The sequence below is a fragment of the Hypanus sabinus genome, chromosome 28, assembly GCF_030144855.1.
Source record: "Hypanus sabinus isolate sHypSab1 chromosome 28, sHypSab1.hap1, whole genome shotgun sequence".
Classification (NCBI taxonomy): Eukaryota; Metazoa; Chordata; class Chondrichthyes; order Myliobatiformes; family Dasyatidae; genus Hypanus; species Hypanus sabinus.
The window spans coordinates 42699507-42723722 of NC_082733.1; the positions used below are offsets into that span (position 1 = coordinate 42699507).

General features: G+C 39.2%; 1 protein-coding gene across 6 annotated transcripts in view; it reads right to left on the minus strand.

The window, feature by feature from the left end:
* LOC132382634 (CTD small phosphatase-like protein 2) overlaps positions 1–24216 on the minus strand; it is an 83381-nt gene that overhangs the window by 57494 nt on the left and 1671 nt on the right. For 5 of the 6 annotated variants that reach the window (XM_059953048.1, XM_059953042.1, XM_059953045.1 and 2 more), the window contains exon 2: positions 21289–21339. The exons of the other annotated variant lie outside the window; for it this stretch is intronic. The gene's annotated coding sequence lies outside the window, so the exon portion shown is untranslated. The remainder of the gene's footprint in view (positions 1–21288; positions 21340–24216) is intronic. 6 annotated transcript variants of the gene reach the window in all.

Here is a 24216-nt window from a genome sequence, read left to right on the forward strand (position 1 = left end):
ACCCTGGTGAAGTCGTTGTCGGACAGCGTGATGGAGCCGAGGTGAGGGGCTGGCAACTGGGCCGCGCCCAGGGAGAACGTCTGAAAGGTCTCGGCGTGTACCAGTCTCTTCCTGGGCAGGTCAACCAGCAGGCTGTGAGCTCGCAAAAAATCCGCACCCAGAAGCGGTTGGGCTACGGCGGCCAGTGTGAAGTCCCACGTGAACTGGCTGGGGCCGAACAGTAGCTGCACCTGACGGGTGCCATAGGTCCTTACTGTGCTGCCATTCACGGCCCTCAGGGGGGGACCCGGTGCCCTGCTGCGGGTGTCGTAACTCGTCGGAGGTAAAACGCTGATCTCAGCCCCAGTATCGACCAAAAACCGGCGTCCCGACCTTCTATCCCACACATACAGGAGGCTATCCCGATGGCCAGCCGCCGTAGCCATCAGCGGCGGCTGGCCCTGGCGTTTCCCGGGAACTTGCGGGGCGGGCAGCAACGGCGGGCTTCTGCGCCCCACCGCTGGTGGTAGAAGCACCAGTGTTCATTGGGCCGGGGGTTAGCGGGCTCTGCGGCCGGGCCTGGACTGGTTTGCTGCTGGGAGCGTGGCTGGGTGATCTGTGCGACGGATGCCCCGCTCACCTTTTTGGCGTTCCACAGCAAGTCCGCCCGGGCTGCCACCTTCCGGGGGTCACTGAAATCCGCGTCGGACAGCAGCAGGCGGATGTCCTCGGGCAGCTGCTCCAGGAATGCCTGCTCAAACATGAGGCCTGTGTGTCCCTCGGCCAGAGACAACATCTCATTCATTAAAGCCGATGGAGGTCTGTCGCCCAAGCCATCCAGGTGCAGTAAACGGGCAGCCCGCTCGCGCCGTGAGAGTCCGAAAGTTCTGAGGAGCAGGGCTTTGAATTCCGTGTACTTGCCGTCTGCCGGGGGCGACTGTACGAACTCCGCGACCTGGGCCGCTGTGTCCTGGTCGAGGGAGCTCACCACGTAGTAGTAGCGGGTGTCTTCTGAGGTGATCCGGCGAACGTGGAATTGGGCTTCGGCTTGCTGGAACCATAGGTCCGGGCGCTGTGTCCAGAAACCCGGCAGTTTCAACGAAACCGCATGAACAGAGGCGGCGTCGGTCATTTCTGGTCCAAAAATCGTTTGGACCGTCGGGGTCACCAATTGTAGCGGTGTGCTACACGCAGCGCTAAAATTACGACACGGAGTCGGTAACTGCAGTCGAAGGAAAAACTTTATTCGAAAACTTCAGCCTCACTTTTAAGCCTCTGTCAACCGGCCCCCCATGGCGAAGAGGCTCCAAAGCCCTGTGCTCGCAAACCCCCGTAGGCTATCTAATTGTGAGTCGGTTCGGATACGCTAGGAAATGAGTCGCCACAGTAGATTTCTTTTCCTACATCAGCGAGCCACTTGTTATTTCACAGTACTTTCACTACACCCAAATACTGGGCCTTATTGAAAGCAATTTTACAACATATAGTAATCTGGTGTGTTATGAACTTGCAATCACTAGTCATTTTTCCTGGTACAGAATTAGTTACCACGTTTCTACACTCTGTTACTGCCATCAACAACCAGCATAAAACTGAGCAATATGGCTTGAAGTTAGCCAGGATGGGAAAATACTGGCTACTTCATTCTTTGGAAACTTCCTTTCAAAACAGAGCTAAAGATCATGAAGATATCATGCAGGTTTTAATGACAAATTAAGAGAAAGTCATTAATGAACCAATCAAATGAATGTCAAGTGAACCTACTGAATACTGAAAGACCTGGATAGAGTGGATGCATAGAGGATGCTTTCAATAGTGGGAGAGTCTAGGACCACCTCAGAATAGAAAGTCATCGCTTTAGAACAAACATGAGGAGTAATTTCTTTAGCCAGAGGGATTTGTGGAATTTGTGAATTTGTGGAATTCATTGCCACAAATGGCAGTGGAGGCCAAGCCATTGGATGAATTTAAAGTGGAGGTTGACAGGCTCTTGACTAGTAAAAGCCCAAGATTTTCACACTGAAAGTGGTGGGTGCGTGGAATGCACTGCTGATGACAGTGGTGGAGGCAGAATGTCTTTTAAGGTACATGGAGCTTAGAAAAATAGAGGGTTTTGCGGTAGGGTAACTCTAGGCAGTTTCTAGAGTAGGTTACACAATTGGCACAACATTGTGGGCAGAAGGGCCTGTAATATGCTATAGATTTCTATGTTCTATGAAAGCAGAATGGGGTTGAGGGGGAAAATAAGTCAGCCATAATCAAATGGTGGAGCAAACACTAAAGACCAAATGGCCTAATACTGTTTCTACTAATCACAAAGTAAAAGAGTAAGTATGTTATAACAGTACATATTAGCCTTCAGACAAATTCATTTATACTTTCCCAAGAGGACACAAAGGTGCAATAGCAGAGATTTAACCCCATTCATTCAATTATGGCCTTCCACTGACTATTCAGAATGAATCAGGCTGATACTTTCTTAGTGAAAGCTGACTGATTTAGTACAGTGGAGATATACATTTCAGAGAATAATATGAAACCCACTTGATTGTTTGATACCAGAATATTCTCAGAAATGCCAAGACTAAGTCTCCTTTTGTAACTTGTCGAAAAATGCAGTCTACATTTCTTATATTGAGGCCGTATTGCTATACAAACTATCAGAGCTTGCCTGCATTTATCTGTGAAACCATAAGCAACATCATAACCTGTGAGTTTGCACATGGCTTAAGTGAAAAATGAAAAGTTATATTTCATGATTTGGAACTTCACCACAGGTTATGCAATCAAATAATGGAAAGTTTATGCATTTGCAAGCTGATTTAGTAAAGCAAGTTAATGATATTCTTGTGTCATAATCACTCTTTAGTTACATACTAATAACTACCCATCATTCACTGCATCTTTCTGAAAAAAAATAACTTGCCTTTACTGACAGAAGCTAGCACAGCTTGTCTTCATTATGTTTAGGTTATGCAATATGACAAAAGAGATGGCCACTCAGCTATCTGATTATGTTGGATGCCAGCAGAGCAGTCCCATGTCCCTCATTTTCTTGCCACCCACCCAAGGAGTAATTTACTGAACCTAACAGCATATCTTTTGAATGTTGAAAGAAACTAGAACATCCAGAAAATCACATTTGGTTTGAGGAAGAAAGTGCCAAATGCACATTGGACACACTGCACAGGATCTGAAAACTGCAGAGGGTTTCCAACTCAGCCAGCTCCATCATGGGAATTAGCCTCTCCAACATCCAGAACACCTTCAAAAGGTGATGCCTCAAAAAGGCGGCATCATTAAAGACCCACATCACCAGCACATGCCCTCTTCTCACTGCTACCACTGAACAGACACACACTCAGCTTTTCAGGAGCAGCTTCTTCCCCTATGCCACCTGTTTTCTGAATGGACAGTAAACCTCAGGTTTACTACCTCAGATTTTCCCCTCACAAAACAAAACGTTCCACAACATATGTCAGTGATATTAAACATGATTCTGATTCTAAGTGTTATGGCACACTGCCACCTTTGCCAGAAACTTCACAACAAATCACAGCTTCAATTCACTTGTTGCCAGTGTTGGGGATAAACTGTGCTGCAAAACTGCCAGGATCACTAAAGCGGCACTCAAAGAAGTTGCTAAGAAATCTACTCAACTGCACCAGATACAACAAGAATACTGCAGAAAACGCTGCAGACTGGAGAATTAAGACCGGCTTTCCTTAAGACTCATCTGGCAGACGTGAAATAGTTACTAAGAGAGTCAATGTAGCATGGATTTTTTTATTCACTAATCATCATGTTTTAATAACCATGGCACCACACTGCCACAATATTGTGTCAGCACATCTGGTTTATGTCTCCTGATGTCTTGCACATGACCATTTGTGTATTTTTTTCTTTCAATGATGTACGTGACTTACTACAATGTGTACAAGGTGGCCTGAAACTAGGAACTTCGATACAAAGTTAATTAGGGTAAATTTATTTCAGAATAAAATGTTCATTCATAAAAGTTTGAATGTCAAAAAATAAGTAATACCTAAGGGAAAGAATCAAATGACTGACTCAACTATACAAGTTTAGGCAAGGTACTTCAATTTTACTAACAACCAGGATATATTTGTCATTACAGATTGAGCTGGGAGACGTGAATTTTATCAGTGACTATTTAAATTGCTATGTATAGATTATCTTTTTTGCAAAATACATAATAAGACTTGCTCTTATCCATTAAAAAATTCAGGATTTGTATTTTTGCCAGTAGCAACACTTACTTTTCTCTTATTTTAAATCTCTGCCTAACCTGTACCCTACTACCATGCATAAAAATCTAACTTCAGGAACACGTGCTTTGCTTCAAATAAGTCAACAATACCATGCAGTTTTCTAGGATGTCACAATTCCTGGAAGTTTGTAGTCATAACAAACACTTGATACAAAATAGTTTTATTAATTCAGTCACTTAGAAAGATTCTCAATATTACAAGGCCTCTCCTCTCCCACCTACTGACTACATCTTGTAACATGGGATGGTGCCAACTGAGTATTACATTAATAATGCAAAAGAAACTACAGAATTTCAATTAACACCCAAAAATTATCTGCAAGAATAAAATATAAAACATTATTACACAACTAATTTTAAGGTGGCAGGTATGTATGTATGGCAGGCATATACACGGGTTAGTACATCATTTATAGGAACAGTGAAATGGAAAAAAAAACAAGTCAAACAATACCACCAAAATCCTCTCTCCACCACACAAAGGTTTGTAGCTAGGTTTTCAAGAAACAGCATTATCTAAACAGAGTAAATATTACAGAAGGATTCAAAGAAAGGCCTGTCAACCTGCACATTTAATACAGTTGTTAATAACAGTTTTTATTTTCAAGTAAACAGGAAAACATAATGCAGGGAATTGCTACATGTCTCTAAACACATGCCTGTTCCATAAAAAAACAACCTATTTATTTATCTATCTATCTATCTATCTATTTATTTATTTATTTAATTTCATTTCTAGATCTGTAAGATGACTTGGCACTGCCCCTGCTCAGCTCATTTACTGCCAACTTTCACGTCCTTAGCTATTTCAAGACATGATTAATTTCTTGAAATCCAGGTCAGCCCCTAATTCTACCATTCATAAATACCAGATAATCCAAAACACTGCTTCAAAATCGAACTCACTTCAAATCCAATGCTCTCACTGCTAATAAATATAAACAACACCTGGATTTTTAAATTCTCATCCTTGGTTTATATCCTCTCAATTGTCTCATCATAATCTCCCTCACCCCTTTACCAATCTTGTAACACTTTTGATTATTTATGATCCTCCAATTCTGATTACTTTATCACCAACAAATATAATTATTCCACTGTCAAGCAAGAACAAAACCTAAAGCATTATTATACTTCTAACTTTAAGGTGGTATTATGTGAATTCCCTCCCTAAACCACACAACTCTCATCTCCTTTTTCATTTCTTTTCAAAAGTCAACTTCTGACCATCTGCCCTCATGATTTAATATCACATTGATAATATTTCTGCAAAGTGTCTTGGGATTTTGTGCACATTAAAGCTTTAATATAGATACAAAATTGTTTAATTGTGAGGAATTCAAGGAGGCTCATGTCCAATTGCATTTTAGTGTTTAACTGCTTGAAGTTTTATCAGCAATATGCTTTAATTTAATTCTTTACATAAATATGACTCTAACGACTTTAAATTAATAGAAACTTTACAGGTCAGACTTCTGGTAAGATGGCGATTGTTTAGTCGCTCCGAACTTTTGCTCCGTTATTCTTCCTACCTTTGCACTATACGTCTCCCTTCTTAAACCTTAGTTAGGTATCTTATAAGCTCTCTTTTACCTGCCTGCGAACACATCTATCTTATAATGGCTACCAAAAGTACTAAAACCGGGAAAAGGGAGACTTCTACGGCTTTGCCGGCTGACACTCTCGCTGTTTTAGAACAACATCGACAAGATACTTTAAAGGATTTTAGAACTGAATTTAGAACGTCTTTCAACCAGCTGGATTTCAAATTGGATCAGATCAATGCTAGAGTGGATGTACATGCTGAACATTTATCTCGCATTGACTTAATTAACTTCTGAAGATTTACAATGCCGTGTTCAATATCTTGAAACTCTCTCCTCCAACCTAGGGGAGAAGAACAGTAAACTTTTTTCCAAAATGGTGGATCTTGAAAATCGGAGCAGACGTTGCAGTTTACGAATTCTTGGTTTGCCAGAGGCCACCGAAAAGGGCCCTCCCGTTGAATTTTTTTCCGATTTTCTCTGTGAGATTTTTGGGAAAGAATTTCTTCCCACTCCACCTGAGCTTGAAAGGGCTCACAGGATGTATGTTCCTTGTGCAACTCTGGGTTCCCGCCCATGGCCGGTCATTCTATGCTTTCATCAATACCAGGTGAAAAACTGTTTGATTATGGAAGCATGCCGCAGAGGTACTTTTGCTTTTCAAAACATGGTCATTCGTTTTGTGGAGGATTATGCCCCCCAGGTTCTGAAGATGCGTGCTGAGTTTAAAGGTGTAATGAAAGTGCTTTTTGATCGCGGATTCAGACCCTCTCTTCGAAATCCAGCCGATCTTCGAATTACGCTTACTACTGGAGATTATAAGTGGTTTAAATCAGTGAAGGAGGCTGAGGCGTTTGTTGGAAATCTTCCGGCCACCTTGTCTTCTTCGGAACCGGCCTGACCTTCTAAAATGGTTGACAAGTACTTCTCGATGTAAAACTATTTTTTTCCGAACTCAGAATTTACTTGAATAATTCAGACATTATCTATTGAAACTCTAAGTGTTGTAGTCAATCTCTACCTGGACTTGGTGCGTTTTTTCTAAATAGATAATCTAAGTTTAATGTTTCCCTGCGGACTTTTAGATTTTACTTGTGTAATCTATTTTATTTTTGTATAACCTTATCTATAGAGATCTACAATTGACTTTAACTTGTTTTGGAGGTTTGGAGTTTTTATTGAAGGCCTCCCTGTTGGTTGATTCATAGTTTCACTTTTGCTTTTTTTTTCTGTAAATGGTTGATAAGCACGCTTTTTGAATTTATAATTTCCCCCTTTTCTCCCTCCTTTTTTCCCCTTTCAATCTTTTATAACTTTTCGCGGGTAGGTTAGTTTTAGTTTTCTTCTGATTTTCTTTGTATTAAGTTTTATACTTCTGTTGAAGTTGTTCCTATTTGTAATTCTGTTTTCTAGTGCATAAATTAGTTATTATTTGCTATACTATTTATACAGAACTTTTATTAACGATACAGAACTGGAAGTCATACTTGGGTTAATTTTTTTGGTAGAGCTAGCTGCTTTTTTAGGTAGCCGTCTAGTTTTGGGTTGTGAGGTTGGGGTGGGTTCTCCAGTTCCAACACTACTCACTGTTTCGATTCTATGGATCTATGTTTACATTTTTGCTCCCAGACTGTTGTTGTACTGCTTGATTTTTTATATGCCCGCTACCTTCTATGCACTAACAATTGATAATGGGTAATACACTTAAATTTGTGAGCTGGAATGTAAAGGGATTGAATCATCCTGTTAAAAGAAGGAAGGTCTTCTCGCATATTAAACAACTCAAAGCTGACATTGCTTTCCTTCAAGAAACTCATATTCGTAGTTTTGATAATTCTCGGCTTTCGTCAAAGTGGGCAAGTCAGCATTTTCATTCATCCTTTGCCGCCAAAGCTGGGGGGAGGGGGGGTCTCCATCCTTATTAATTCAAATATTCCTTTTGAACTCCATAATAAGATATCTGATACAAATGGCCATTTTATTATTGTTTCTGGTAAATTATATAATACTAAAGTTGTACTAGCAAACCTGTATGCTCCCAATTTTGATGATGTTAATTTTTTTGAACGTTTTTTCGCCTCACTAGCAGATTTAAACTCATACTCTCTTCTACTGGGTGGCGATTTCAATTGTTGGTTAGATCCTAATTTGGATCGATCGTCCTCTGTTACTAGACTACCTACTAAATCTGCCTTAACTATTCACTTTTTTCTCTCTAATTATGGTATCTCTGATATATGGCGTTTCCTTCATCCTACTGAGAGAGATTATTCTTTTTTTTCACATGTTCACCATACCTTTACTAGAATTGACTACTTCTTAATCGATAATCAACTTATTCCATTTGTCTATTCTTGTGATTATCAGAGTATACTGATTTCTGACCATGCCCCAATTACTTTGTCTTTAAATATTCCTGGTCTCCCTCAGAGACTCGACTTTATTATTGGATGATGACTTTCTAAAATTTATTAAGGATCAGATAACCTTTTATTTTAACACCAATACATCATCTGAAATGTCATCCCAGATTGTCTGGGATGCCATGAAAGCATATTTGAGGGGTCAAATAATCTCCTATACAGCAAATCTTAATAGAAAGTCCTGTGCAGATTGATTAGACCTCATTAATCAGATTAAAGAATTGGATCAACTGTATGCTCAAACTAAGAATCCTGAATTATACAAGAAGTGTGTAGAACTTCAAACTAAATTTAATCTTCTGTCTACTCAATCTGTCGAACGTCAACTTCTTGAAAGTAAGAATCACTTCTATATATTCATGGTGACAAATCTGGTAAATTTCTAGCCAATCAGCTGAGGCGTTCCAAAGCCAAACAACATATTACAAAGATCCGGAAGGAGAATGGAGACTTTACGTTGGATCACTTAGAAATCAATGACGCATTTAAAAATTTCTATTCTTGACTTTATTCCTCTGAATCTCTGAATGAGAATATCTCTGTTGATCATTTTTTAAATAATCTGAATACTCCTTCGCTTTCATCTGATTTTAAAGCTAAACTTAATGCGCCTACATCATTAGAAGAAATATCTTTTGCAATTTCTGCATTATCCTCAGGGAAATCTCCTGGACCTGATGGGTTCCCCGTAGAATTTTATAAATCATTCTCTTCACTTCTTTCTCCTCAGTTATTCTCAGTATTATCTGACTTGTTTAATTACGGTAAATTGCCACCCTCTTTTAATGAGGCATCTATTATTCTTTTATTAAAAAAGGGTAAAGACCCAACAGAGTGTTCCTCGTATAAGCCGATTTCTTTGCTTAATGTTGATGTTAAAATCTTGGCCCAAGTTTTGGCTTATAGATTAGAAACTGTTATCCCCTCTATTATTTCTGATGATCAAACTGGTTTTATTAAAAACCGTCTTCCTTTTTTTAACATTCAGCGTTTATTTAACATTTTATATTCACCTCCAACAGGGATTCCTGAATGTGTTATTTCTCTCGATGCGGAGAAAGCATTTGATCGTATAGAGTGGAACTACCTTTTTGCAGTTTTAGAAAAATTTGACTTCGGTCAAAGTTTTATCTCTTGGATTGAATTGCTATATCTGTGTCCTACTGCCTCTGTTTTGATTAATTTTCAGAAATCCCAGTTATTTAACCTCAAACGTGGCACCCGTCAGGGATGCCCTTTAAGTCCCTTTCTCTTTGATTTGGCTATAGAACCTTTGGCAATAGCATTTCCAAACTGTCCTGAATTGACCGGGATTTGGAGAGGGGGTGTTGAGCATGAAGTTTCTCTTTATGCTGATGACTTATTACTTTTTCTTTCAAATCCGTCTACATCCTTACCTCCAATGTTTTCACTTCTTGATCAGTTTAGCCAGCTCTCTGGCAATAAACTTAATTTACATAAGAGTGAACTTTTCCCAATTAATAAAGAAGCACAAGAATTAACATTCCATGATCTCCCTTTTAAAGTAGTTCATAATCAATTTACTTATCTTGGGATTACAGTCACAAGGAAGTTTAAAGATCTTTTTCGTGAAAATTTTGCCAACCTTTCATATACTATAAAACAGAGTCTGTTACAATGGTCACCTCTATCTATGTCTTTGGTAGGTCGTATCAATGTTGTTACAATGTATGTTCTCCCTAAACTTTTATATTTATTTCAATCAATCCCAATTTTTACCCCTAAATCTTTTTTTGATCCCTTAGACTCTATTATTTTATCATATCTGTGGAAGAATAAGCGCTCTAGAATTAATAAAGTTTATCTCCAAAAATCTAAGAAAGAGGGTGGCATGGCTTTACCTAACTTTCGTTTATATTATTGGGCAGCCAATATACGTTGTGCTACCTTTTGGTCTTTTTTCCATGGCCAACCCGAGTGCCCTAATTGGGTGGCAATGGAGTTGAGTTCCACTAAAGTTTTATCTATTTCTGCACTTCTTGGCTCTGTACTCCCTAGTAGTTTGTCCAGATTAATTGTTAATCCTCTTGTTAGACACACTTTGCGTATATGGGCTCAGTTTAGGAAATTTTACGGTTTCCATGGTTTTTCCTTTTCTAGCCCTATCTTACATAATCACCTTTATTTACCTACTACGTATGATTCAGCATTCCATGATTGGTATAGGAAGGGCATTAGACATTTTGAAGATCTTTTTATTGATAATCACTTCGCATCTTTTCAACAGCTCTCTGCTAAGTTCAATCTGCCCAATGCTCATTTTTTTAAAATATCTCCAAATTAGACACTTTATTAATCCTTTAATTCCTAACTTCCCTGAAATGCCTGAGAAAAATGTTATGGATTTATTTCTTTCTATTAATCCACTAGGTAAAGGTTTAATATCATTTATTCGTGATAAATTAGCATCCTTACGACGTGCCCCTGTGGATAAAATTAGAATGGCTTGGGAGCATGACTTAAATACCTCCTTATCTGATGAGACTTGGGACTCGATTCTCAAATCGGTTAATTCAACCTCTCTTTGTGCTCGCCATTGCCTTTTACAGCTTAAGACTGTTCATAGAGCCCATATGTCTAAATCTAAACTATCTGGATTTTACCCTAATATTAGTCCTCTTTGTGATAAATGCAAAAGGGGCAAGGACTCTCTCATTCATATTTACTGGTTTTGTCCTAGCTTGGAGAAATTTTGGAAAGATGTCTTCATAACGTTATCATATATTCTGAATCACCACCTAGAACCTAACCCTTTAATTGCTTTGTTCGGTTTTTTGGGTGAGACAGATTTACGTCTGAGTTCAACTAAGTGTCGAATATTATCTTTTGCTTCTCTCCTGGCTAGACGTTTAATCCTCCTTAGATAGAGAGATGTTGCCCCGCCCACGCATGCTCAATGGCTTAATGATATTATGTCCTGCTAAGACCTTGAAAAAATTCATTACTCAGTTCTTAATTCGGATATAAAGTTCCATAAGATCTGGGGACCTTTTATTGAGGACTTTCCTCTTAACTAAGGTTTTTTTTTCGGTCCCTTGCTTTCAGCTCCTTTTTTTTGGTAGTAGGCATTAATATCTTCTGTTGCTACGTGTATTTACAGTTTTGGGGGTTTGAATGTCCTGATTTATATTCTCTATATCGGGTTGTGGTTGGTCTGGAGTTTTTTTTTGTTCCGGGGCTTGGGGAGGATACTAATTTTACATGTCTTCAATTTGGGTGCTTTCTCAATTATCTTTTTTTTTGTATTATATTATTATTGTATGCTTATTTTTGCACTGTATTAATGTTCTTCATTTTGATCTGGGTTTTTTTTAATCTGTAGCGATGTAGAAAATGTATAAAAAAACTAATTTAAAAAAAAGAAGAAACTTTACAGGTACATGCTCCAGATCAGGGGTTCCCAACCTTTCTTGCGCCATGGAACCTTACCAATAATCAAGGGGCCCATGGAGCCCAGTCTGGGGACGCCTGCTCTAAATGCACTGGACACCTTTTATGCCAAAATAAAAATACCAAGTTGCTATACGGCAATGAATTTTTATCATTGGTGGATAAAACACTGACGGCCGAAACCACAGGAGCACAAAATTGCCACTAATAACTTAACACTGTGCACATTTGCTGGACTCAATAACCCCATAAAATTGCTTCCTTTGATAATTTGGAAGTTTTAATTTTCAAACTGTTCAAAGCCTAAACAAGCCCTGGAAACAATGCAACAAAATCCGTTAGAGTGATTATTGGATGAAAGAGTTGTTTTGTGAGGAAAGCGCAAAGTTAGACCTGCATCCATTGGCACTTGCAAGAATGAAAGGTGATTTTAATTAAACAGAAAAGATACTGACAGTACTTGACAGGATGGAGGCACTGAGACAGTCTTCTCTGGAACTGACAGGTTCTTTCTCAGGATGAATGGCTCTCCCATTTATCACCGAGGAGGAATTTCTTTTTGCAAGGATTGTGAGTCTTTGGAATTCTCAGCCCAGAGTATAGAGAAGGTGATATTAAGTTAATAAAGGCAGGCATAGATTGATCATTATTCTATAGGGGAAAATCAAGAGTTACGGGGGTGAACCAGGAAAGAGAAATTAAAGACAGTGATCAAATCACCCATGAGCTTGCTGCAGTGGGTTTACGTTACAATACATAATCTGACCTGATTACTGACAATTTATTACTTATTCAGAGATACAGTACAGAATAGGCTCTTTGAGCCACACTGCCCAGCGACCCAATAACCCCATTTAAACCCTAGCCTAATCATCAGACAATTTATGATGACCAATTAATCTATACGGTACATCTTTGGACTGAGGAGGAAACTGAAGCATCTGGAGGAAACCCATGCATTCCATAGTGAGGGTGTACAGAGGACACTGGGATTGAACTCTGATGCAACCACCGTAATAGCATCGTGCTAACCACTATACTGCTACCATGCCCTTTGAAAAAGTTAATTTGAATAAAACATAGTCAAGTAGCAAACAAATCTGAAAAAATGCTCTCCTATTGGGCAAAGTGTTCTTGAATTTGAAATAGAACTTGTGCCATTAGCAAAATTAAATTCCCCATGACCTTGAAGATTCTGCAGTTCCAATGGTACATAATACAATTAATATCTGCCACAAAGAAGCTACAACCACATGGTTTATGTTGATCTCGTAGATTGTTGTTATTCAACGGAAACTAGCCAAAGTTAACAATAGGAAAACTGACTTCATGTGGATAAGTGGCTGAAGAAGTACTATGTAGAAATACTGCTAAAAATGAACACGTAGTATAATAGACTGGATACAATCACTACTGAGGTGTTGCCAACAAACTAATCAAATACACCGCAAGCCTTTCACAAACAGCTTTTATCACGTGAGCAAACAGACTGAAATAGCACACCTCAACGTGTGATCTTCAAGCTGAGATCTGCAGCCCCAGATTTCTACTCTCTCAGAGTTACTTGACACATAATTATCAATAGGAGAGTGTAATGTACATAAAACAAAGTCTGTACCTAGTTAAGGAATATTCTAGCTATTAATTTTGCACCTTCTCAATCACACAAGTGCCCATGACACACCTGAGGCTAATTAACTAGCAATCAGCTGCAGGATGGGACTCTGTGGCAAAAAGAAAGAAAACAAGAGAACAATACTTTTTGCCTCACACTTCTCTGAGCAGTGAAAATTTCTTCTTACCTAACTAGTACTGACTGAGGCATAATACTAGACAGGTACATGGATAGGAATCTCAGTCAGAGTGTACTGAGTGATTCTGTGACCACTGGAGACGATTCCTGAATTACAGCCAAATTATGTCATTTGCCTGCGACAGCCGAATACCAAAGTAGACACACTATTGCAAGCTCTGTCATGGGAAGAAATTGCCAGCTGGTCAGAGGAAAGGATTCAAAGGGAAATTCAAATAGAAAAATACAATAACCTTATTGATTCTTGATAATCCCTTTTCACCACCCGAAGTACACAGATTTGTATCGAGAACCTTAATTGTACAGGAAGCCAGTGAAACTGGCAAAGAGTGCACACCACTCGCTTCATCAGGTAACCCCAGCAATAGAAAATGCTGTTTCCGCACTGCTCATTAATTGCATTAGAATGCACAGAAATTGAGTGGAAATAAGTTACCCTTGATCAGTAGTGCTTTATTATTTAATTAGTATATTTTTCAGCAAGATGGTAAAACTTGAGGTACAGGCATTGTCAAACACACTCATTTCTTGTTAGGAACTTTTGAACTATTCTAGTAGTGTTTGGTATTGCGCTTTTCTGGAGATTTACTACTATCATTATAATTATTATTGTTACCATTAGTTAGAGATACAGCATGGTAACAGGCCCTTCTGGCTCAATAAGCCCGTGCTGCCAAATTACACCCACATGGATAATTAACCTACTAATCCCTACATTTTTGGAACATGGGAGGAAACTGGAGCACCTGGAAGAAACTCACATAGTCATGGAGACAAAGTTCAAACTCTTTACAAACAGCGGCAGAATTGAACCTGGGTCACTGGCACAGTATAGTGTGTAATTAAGCAATTAACTTCACTGCTGGTATGTAATAAAGATCTATTGCTTATCATGTGAGCAAACAAATTTAACTAACATATCTCAACATTTCCAGAACATTTTGGCTGATACATATATGTTGTAATTCAAAATTTATAATTCTAAATGACATACTTGGTTAGCTTTGTAAAAATTTTATGTCTCTCTCTAATTTGCTCTAAGTTTCCTGTACATTAATTATGTTTTGACTAGTCAACTGACCCAGACCTTCAGTCAGTTCTGTTCTATACAATGCTTTACAGTTCCTGGAAGTGTCTCTTCTCTGGTTTCCTTTTGATGTTAGAAAATACACAGATATCTGTTGAATGAATTTTGCTTTTTAAAAAGTACCTTTAAGAAAACTTGTCCCTTTGCAGCAAGGGAAAGACAAAGGTCATTTATTGTGCCATGCTTTTTACTGTTCAATTTAACTCTAATTGACTTAGAATTAAATGACTCCGGCAAAACTCAACTTGAATTCAGATTTTCTCCTGTGAATGCATTATCCAGAAACAGTTCATCTTGAACAAACCCAGCCAATTATATTTACACAAGCACCAGAGTCTGCTTCACAGTAAATATAAAGGAAACAGGGTGAGAAATGGGGCAGACTAACAGGTTATTCCAACAAAGCACAGACTATCATTGGTCCAAGCCCAGAACAGCTTGTTCTTTCACCCCTCTCCACTCCAATGGAAAAGTTTACCAGCACACTTTTACACCCATTAGCCATTCTGACATCACTGATTCAACTGAAATTTTTAAAATATGACAAATAAAAAAATACATCATAAACCGCATATTAACAATGACCCAAGCCATGCTCTCTTCTCGTTGATGCCACTGAGGAGGAGGTACAGGAGTCTCAGGTCCCACTCAACCAGGTTCAGGAACAATTATTACCCTACAACCATCAGGCCCCTGAACTGGTGTGAATAGACTCACTCACCCCAACACTGAACTGTTTCCACAACCTCATACTCACTGTCAAGGACTTTACAACTCAGCAATATTAATTACTAAAACAACAAATTTCACAACATATGCCAGTGATAAACATTTTTTCGTATTTGCACAAATTGATGTCTTTTGCACACTGGTTGGTTGTCTGTCTTTGCTGTGTGTGGTTTTTCATTCATTTTACTGCGTTTCTTTGTATCTACTGTGAATGCCTGCAAGAAAATGAATCTCAGGGTTGTACATGGAGACATGCATGTACTTAATAAACTTAGTCTGAACTTTACAGTTAAAATTCAGTAGTCTAAAATAGAAGCAAATGGAAAAACTTTCATACACATTTAGAGCAATCTGAACACCAACGTAATCATTGGTACTTTAACTACAGTACAGTGACGGATTCAATTATAGCATCAAGACTTAAAAAACTGAATTTCAAAAATACAAATTTTAAAATAGAAAATTATGGCGATATGTTGCAAGTCCTTCAGTAGAAAGAAAAGTAATGCCAGATTAGCATTCTGAGTGGAGACCTTTTAGTTTTGATAAACAAGCTGACTTGTCTTTAGATGCTGTTTTTATTTTGAGTATAAAAAGTAATACAGTAGTCAAGATAGCTAGAAAATATCTTAACTGTAGGCCATTATTTGCAAACAGACTTTGGGAAAAAGTATTTGTGTCAGGTTTGCAATTAAGGTAGTAGACTGAAGCTAAAGCAAAAAACACAACAGCAATGGTGCAGTTTTGGGCACTTGGGAAGGTATTAAAAAGTAGGGACTGGCAAAGTGTAACTCGGCAAATGTCATTGAGTTTGAGGAGTTATATTTTACCCGGTTCATTGCCCAAATTCTCCAATACAATACCAATCCATAGGGAGCACATGAAATTAAAAAGTTGCAGCTATGTCAAAATTAATTCCCTTAAAAACAAATAGGGAGGAACAGAGATCAAGATGCCAGATTTATTTATATTTGCTACAAAGAAGGTTACATTAAGTATCAGGACAAATTTTATCAAAATGATTGAGCACATCACACATACACTCGAAACAGACAGAACACATGATGAAAATTAACAAAAAGTTTTAATATCAGAGGAATACAGAAATCTAACATATTGTTTCAGCAGTATTTATAATACAAAAAAACCCTCTATCCACTCTAGCAAAAGTATTAAAGGAGTGCAGCTGAGCCTCAGCAAAGTGCAGCCCCTTCCAAAACTGGAGAACTAAAGCAGCCTACAATAGAACAAAGGCTTTTCTGGGCTTGAGACCCTCTGATGCATATGCAGCAGTTTAGGAAAAGTGAGGGAAGAAAAAGTGGATCACAAGAAGAATAGTGATTTTTGCTCAGGGCTTTAGTAATCTCAGGAAGTTTTAAAATCTGGATGGACTTTGGAAAAGCTATAAAGGTATTGATAATATATAACATTTCAAACTTATTTATGGGAATATTTAGTGTTCTGTTTGTGACATTTTTTCATGGATGCATGTTGTTTCATTTGGTTGTGTATGTGCACAGTTAGATGCCGATAAACTTGATCTTGAATTTGTATCAGAATGTCATAGAGTTGTAACCACAAACCTCACTGGAGTGAAGGAATAAGAACACAAGGATCAAGTAATTGGAGAAATTATCAAAGAAACAAATTTAACAGGTTTTATAAAAAGCTTTTGGTCATCCAGCATAGTAAGACAAGGGAAGGGAAATTCCATCATGTGATTGGGTGAGAAAAGATATAGGATACCAATAGGAAAAATAAGGAAGATTGCAACATTAGATTTGTATCTGGTCTCTGGTATATGCCAAAGTAAAAGGTAAAAATCATTAAATTTCATATTGCTGTTTGTACAATTATGGGCATTTTAATTCAGAATTAAGCCAGTCATTTCTTCCCCAAACATTGTCATCATAAGTGAAATAAAAGCTCAAAACCTGAGCCAGCAGACCTATCTTTCCTCTTAAATTAAATGGGAGGAAAATGTTCAGTATTTATGTTAAAAAAAAGATTAACTACACAGACGTCATTAAAAGTTCCTCAGCATCCCAACCTCCATCCCAATTTCAAAGAGTATCTGCCCTTATTTCAACCTTACAGTGGCATGGAAAAGTTTGGGCACATCTGGTCAAAATTTCTGTTACTGAGAATAGCTAAGTGAGTAAAAGATGACCTGATTTCCATAAGGCATAAAGTTATAAAGCTAATATTCCAAGAAAGATTTTTTTATTTCCATCATTTACAGTTTCAAAATATCAAAAAAGGAAAAGGGCCCGAAGGAAAAGTTTGGGCACCCTGCATAGTCAGTACTTAGTAACACCCCCTTTGGCAAGAATCATAGCTTGTAAACGCTTCCTGTAGCCAGCTAAGAGTCTTTCAATTCTAGTTTGGGGGATTTTCGCCCATTCTTCCTTGCAAAAGGCTTCTAGTTCTGTGAGATTCTTGGGTCATTTTGCATGCACTGCTCTTTTGAGGTCTATCCACAGATTTCTGATGATGTTTAGGTCGGGGGACTGTGAGGGCCATGGCAAAACCTTCAGCTTGTGTCTCTAAATACACACATCTATCGTTCTACCATTAAATTGTTTTGTTACCTCATTTAGTTTTCCAATTAGGCTCATCAATCAGCATTTTAATGCCCTGTGTATCATACTTTCTTTTCAAATTAAAGACATGCCACAGCAAAGAACAACAATGAGCAAATCTACAAACAATATATTAACTAGTGGTTAGATATTTTGCTCATTATTTAATCACAACAAATTTCATTTATTAAGAATTCAGTTAGGTTTGGAAATTATGGTACAAGGAATTAAAATGCTCCCACAGACATTGTCCCATTATTGCAAGAAATCTTTCAAAGCAAGTGACACAAATTACATTGAACATAAAACATTATAGCACAGTACAGGCCATTCAGTCAATAACGTTGCGCCAATGTTTTAACCTACTCCAAGATCAACCTAACACTTCCCTCCTACATAGTCCTCCATTTTTCTATCATCCACGTGCCTATCCAAAAGTCCATACTGTATCTGCCTTTAACACCCCTGGCAGGGCGGCATTCTAAGCACTCACCACTCTTTGTGTAAATAAAACCTCTCTGCGATATCACCCCCCCCCCCACCTCCCGCAATACTTACCAGTAATCACCTTAAAATCAGGCCCTCTTATTTTAGCCATTTCCATTCTGTGAAAAAGTCCCTGGCTGTCCAATTGATCTATGCCTCTCATCATCATAGGATGTGCTGGAGCTTTTGGAAAGCATCAATTTGGGTAAGTCGCCGGGACCGAATGAGATGTACCCAGGCTACTGTGGGAGGTGAGGGAGGAGATAGCTCAGCCTCTGGCGATGATCTTTGCATCATCAATAGGGACGGGAGAGGTTCCAGAGGATTGCGGATGTTGTTTTGTTATTCAAGAAAGGTAGTAGAGATAGCCCAGGAAACTATTAGGAATTGGAATATAATTAGGAATGCTTTGTCAAGAGCATGTCCTGCCTTACGAGCTTGACTGAATTTTTTGAGGACGTGACTAAACACATTGATGAAGAAAGAGCAGTAGATGTAGTGTATATGGATTTCAGTAAGGCATTTGATAAGGTACCCCATGCAAGGCTTAATGAGAAAGCAATGTGCATGGGATCCAAGGGCACATTGCTTTGTGGATCCAGAACTAGCTTGCCCACAGAAGGCAAAGAGTGGTTGTAGACGGGTCATATTCTGCATGGAGGTCGGTCACCTGTGGTGTGCCTCAGGGATCTGTTCTGGGGCCCTCATTTTTCATGATTTTTATAAATGACCTGGATGAGGAAGTGGAGGGATGGGTTAGTAAGTTTGCTGATGACACAAAGGCTGGGGGTGTTGTGGATAGTGTGGAGGGCTGTCAGAGGTTACAGCGGGACATTGATAGGATGCAAAACTGGGCTGAGAAGTGGCAGATGAGAGTTCAACCCAGATAAGTGTAAAGTGGTTCATTTTGGTAGGTCAAATATGATGCCAGAATATAGTATTAATGATAAGACTCTTGGCAGTGTGGAGGATCAGAGGAATCTTGGGGTCCGAGTCCACAGGACGCTTAAAGCAGCTGCGCAGGTTGACTCTGTGGTTAGGAAGGCATACAGTGTATTGGCGTTCATCAATCGTGGAATTGAATTTAGGAGCCAAGAGGTAATGTTACAGCTATATAGGACCCTGGTCAGACTCCACTTAGGAGTTCTGTGCTCAGTTCTGGTCGCCTCACTACAGGAAGGGTGTAAAAATCATAGAAAGGGCACAGAGGAGATTTACAAGGATATTGCCTGGATTGGGGAGCATGCCTTAAGAAAACAGGTTGAGTGAACTCGGCTTTTTCTCCTTGGAGCAACAGAGGATGAGGCTTTTCCCCAGGGCTGAAATGGCTGCCACAAGAGGGTACAGGTTTAAGGTGCTTGTGAGTAGGTACAGTGGAGATGTCAGTGGTAAGTTTTTTTTAAACGCAGAGTGGTGAGTGCGTGGAATGGGCTGCCGGCGGTGGTGGAGGCAGATACGATAGAGTCTTTTATGAGACTTTTGGATAGGTACATGGAGCTTAGAAAAATAAAAGGCTATGGGTAACCTTAGTAATTTCTAAGGTAGGGACATGTTCGGCACAAATTTGTGGGCTGAAGGGCCTGTATTGGGCTGTAGGTTCTCTATGTTTCTATCATCTTGTACACATCTATCAGGTCACCTCTCATCCTCCTTTGCCTCAAAGAGGAAAGTCCTAGCTCACTCAACCCATCCTCATAAGACATGCTCTCTAATACAGGTAGCATCCTGATAAATTACCTCTGCATCCACTCTACAGCTTACACATCCTTCAATTCTGAGGTGACAAGAACTGAATACAATATTCCAAGTGTGATCAAACCAGGATTTCATAGAGCAGCAACATTACCTCATGGCTCTTGAACTCAATGCCCGACTATTGAAGGCCAACACACCATACACCTTCTTAACAACTCAATCAACTTGCATGGCAACTTTGAGTGACCAATGGACATGTGAGGACTTCAGATCTATTTCAAATAAAAATAACTACAAAGAAAATTAACAAGAAAATGTGAGAAGTACTCAGTAGGTTAGGCCGGCTGGTGGTATAGTGGCATCAGCACTGGACTTGGAGGTAAATGGTCCCGGGTAAAATTCCGACTTGCCTCTTGCAGGCTTTCCATCCAAGCTGGGTTGAGCGCCAAGCTAGCAATTCAGCATCATAAAAGAAAGGACAGACAAAATGCTAAAGAAACAGCAAAAGTACTGCCTAATGTGCCACAAGGCGTGGAGAGGAATAATCTGCTCAGTGGATTGAACTGCATCAAAGAGAGAAACAGAGCTGATAGCTCAAATCAATGTCAAAAATTTATTTAGCTTAAAACCATTGATCTCTAAACAAATGGTGCCCAATCCAATTTAAAATTTTCTGTCTTTTTTTCAGATGTTCAACATTGAAAACATTCTTCCTTTGGATAAAATGATTACAATGGATCATTACAAGTAAAAATGTTCAATGTGTGATGCCAGCCATTTTCCTGATCTCAACAATGTCATCCATGGATAAAGAAGAGAATCAAATGGCAAGCTGATCAATGTATTCCTCAACAGCAATAACAGAGCATGCAGATCAAAAGACCACCCTCTTTCATGCAGAATGGAATACAGCTGAGATTAGGCCATTTTGTTAATTCAAAATAACAAAACTAATCTGCACGTCTACTTTTTTTTGGGGGTGGGCAGGAATAGAGATAGAATGTAGAAGTAAGAAACTGGGCAACAGAAAGCATTAATACTGCCATAAAATGAGATCCAACTGCAAAAATGGGTTTCAATAAAAGCAAGAGAGCTTCCTCTGCCAGGTCTAAATAATTTGAAAAGACAATATTGTTTTCTGTGGCACAACACAGCATATGATTTTTTTTTTTTGTTTTGGGCTACCTCAAAGACTGGAGGCTGATACTGTACCAAGTGTGAAAACATATCCTTATATCTATAACTTACATTATATTCTGAAATGGAGATGAAATCACACCATGGAATCTCAATTCTATTCTGTAATGAAAATCAAACAAAATAACAGTTAGATCATTCAAGCCTATTTTTACTAGAAGAAGCCTATTTTAATATTCAATAATACCTTACAAACAAAAATCTTATAACTAAGATAAGGGCATCTGATAAGGGCAAAATGAAATTAATCTGATACAGGTAAAATAAAAATGGAATTATAATAAAATAGAAAATTTGACCAATATTTGTGGTCCAGCAGGACCACAATGAGTAAATTAACTTTTCCTTGGGCTTTGTTTTCCATTAGAAAATGGAAAATTTGAGGAAGGACATTCTTGCCATTGAGGGAGTGCAGCGTAGGTTCACGAGGTTAATTCCCGGGATGATGGGACTGTCAAATGTTAAAAAATTGGAACGACTGGGCTTGTATACACTGGAATTTAGAAGGATGAGAGGTGATCTGATTGAAACATATAAGATTATTAAGAGATTGGACATATCAGAGGCAGGAAACATGTTCCCGATGTTGGGGGAGTCAAGAACCAGAGGCCACAGTTTAAGAATACGGGTAGGCCATTTAGAACAGAGTTGAGGAAAAACTTTTTCACCCAGAGAGTTGTGGATCTGTGGAATGCTCTGCCTCAGAAGGCAGTGGAGGCCAATTCTCTGGATGCTTTCAAGAAAGAGTTAGAGCTCTAAAGATAGCGGAGTCAAGGGATATGGGGAGAAGGCAGGAACGGGGTACTGACTCTGGATGATCAGCCATGATCAAAGTGAATGGTGGTGCTGGCTCAAATGGCCTACTGCTGCACTTATTGTCTATTACTTTGGCATTAGAACAGTACAGCACAATGATGTGCCGATCTGTATCAACCTACTCCATGAACAATAACCCTTCCCTCCTACACCCTATTTTTTCTACCACCCATGGGCCTCCAAATGTCCCTAATTTATCAACCTTTACCACTAACCACAGTGTTTGAGGCACCCACCATTCTCTGCAAAATAATACTTACATTTCACATCTCCCCTAAACGTTTCTCTACTCCGCTTAAATTGATGCACTCTGGTATTGGCTGCAGCTCACCCTGTGAAAAAGGTTCTGGTTGCCCATTTTATCTATGTCTCTCATAATCTTATACACCTTGTTCAAGTCCATTCTCACCCTTCTTCACTCCAATGAGAAGTCCTAGCTTGCTCAATCTATCCTCAAAAGACACTCTCTCGAATCTTGGCAGTATCCTGGTAAATCACTGCACCCTCTCAAAAGCTTCCACTCCCTTTCTATAAAAAAGCAACCACAACTCAACTCAATACTTCAACTGTAGTCTAACCAGAGTTTTATAGAGCTGTGGCCTTTGAACTCAATCCTCTGACTAATGAAAGCCAAATCACCATAAGCCTTCTTAACCACCTGCAAGGGAACTTTGAAGAATCTAATGATCCTGCTGTTCATCCACACTGCTAAGTACTCCACCTTCACATCTGATCTTCCGAAGTGCATCACCTCACACTTTTGTGCATTGAGCTGCACCTGCCACTTTGCTGCCCAAAACCACAACATATTCTGCACATACTGGAAATCCAGAGCAACACACACAGAATACTAGAGGAACTCAGAAGGTCAGGCAACATCAACAGAAATGAATAAACAATCACGCTTCCAGCCAAGACCCTTCTCCAGACTGGAAAGTGGGAAGACGTCAGAATAAAAAGACAAAGAGACGGGAAGGAGGACTAACTGGAAGGTTGATGGGTGAAGCCAGGTGGGTGGGAAAGTTAAAGGGCTAGAGGAGCCAAGAGTGGGTGATAGAAGAGGGAAGAGGGAGGCAAAAAAATTACCACAAGGAGAAATCAATGTTCATGCCATTAGGTTGGAGGCTCCCTTGATGAAATATGTGTTGCTCCTCCACCCTGAGTGGACTAATATGTTGGAACAGGAATGGGGCGAATTAAGATGGTTGTCCACCAGCAGATGTAGCAGAGGTGCTCAACAAACCAGTCCTCAAATTTATTTCTCTGTCCAGATCTGCATCCTATCAATATCTTATTGCAACCCACGACAACCTTCTCTCCTTCAACACCACCAACCTTCGTGTCACCCGTTAACTTACTAAACACTGTTGCATTTATAAAAATTACAAAACAGAGCAGATCCCAACAGAACACCACTCGACACCAACTTCTAGATAGAATACCCTCCATCTAATACCATCCTCTGATTTCTGTGGGCAATCCACTTCAGAATCCATGCAGCCAAGTTTCCATGAGTCACTCATTGTTCATACAATTATTTTGGATACATTTATTTTATAATGCTTCTTGCATTTAAATCTAAATCACTTACTAACATGATGAAAGAATTCTGATAGAAAATAGGTAAGTGGATGTTACAAATCAACTATTGCACAGTAGTATAGTAACGCTATTGCAACACCAGCAACCCTCCGCTGCCTGTAAGGAGTTAGTATGTTCTCTTTGTGACCAGGAAAGCTTCCTCCCACATTCCAAAGACGTGCAGGGTTAGTAGGTTTAATTGGTCACATGGGCATAATTGGGTGGCGCAGAACTCATGAGTTTGAAAAGGCCTGTTATGTGCTGTTATCTCCAAATAAAAAAAATAAAAATAAATGGCAGACAGCTTTTGGCTTGAATCTTTTGTTTATAGTAACAGGCTGATATAAAGTTACTGCACTTGCATTCTCCATTCCAGGTTCCGTGCATCTGGCCCTGTGCCAACAATAAATCTGCTGCGCCTCACTGCACGGAAATAGTTAAGATACCAGAAATGAAGTCAAATCCCACTATGCACTTTGTGAAATTAAATTCAGCAAATCTGGCAAGTTGTGGGCTGAAAAATATGCCAATGAAAATTGCTAATCTGGAAAGTGGACTCTTGAAACTCAGTAGAAGATTCTT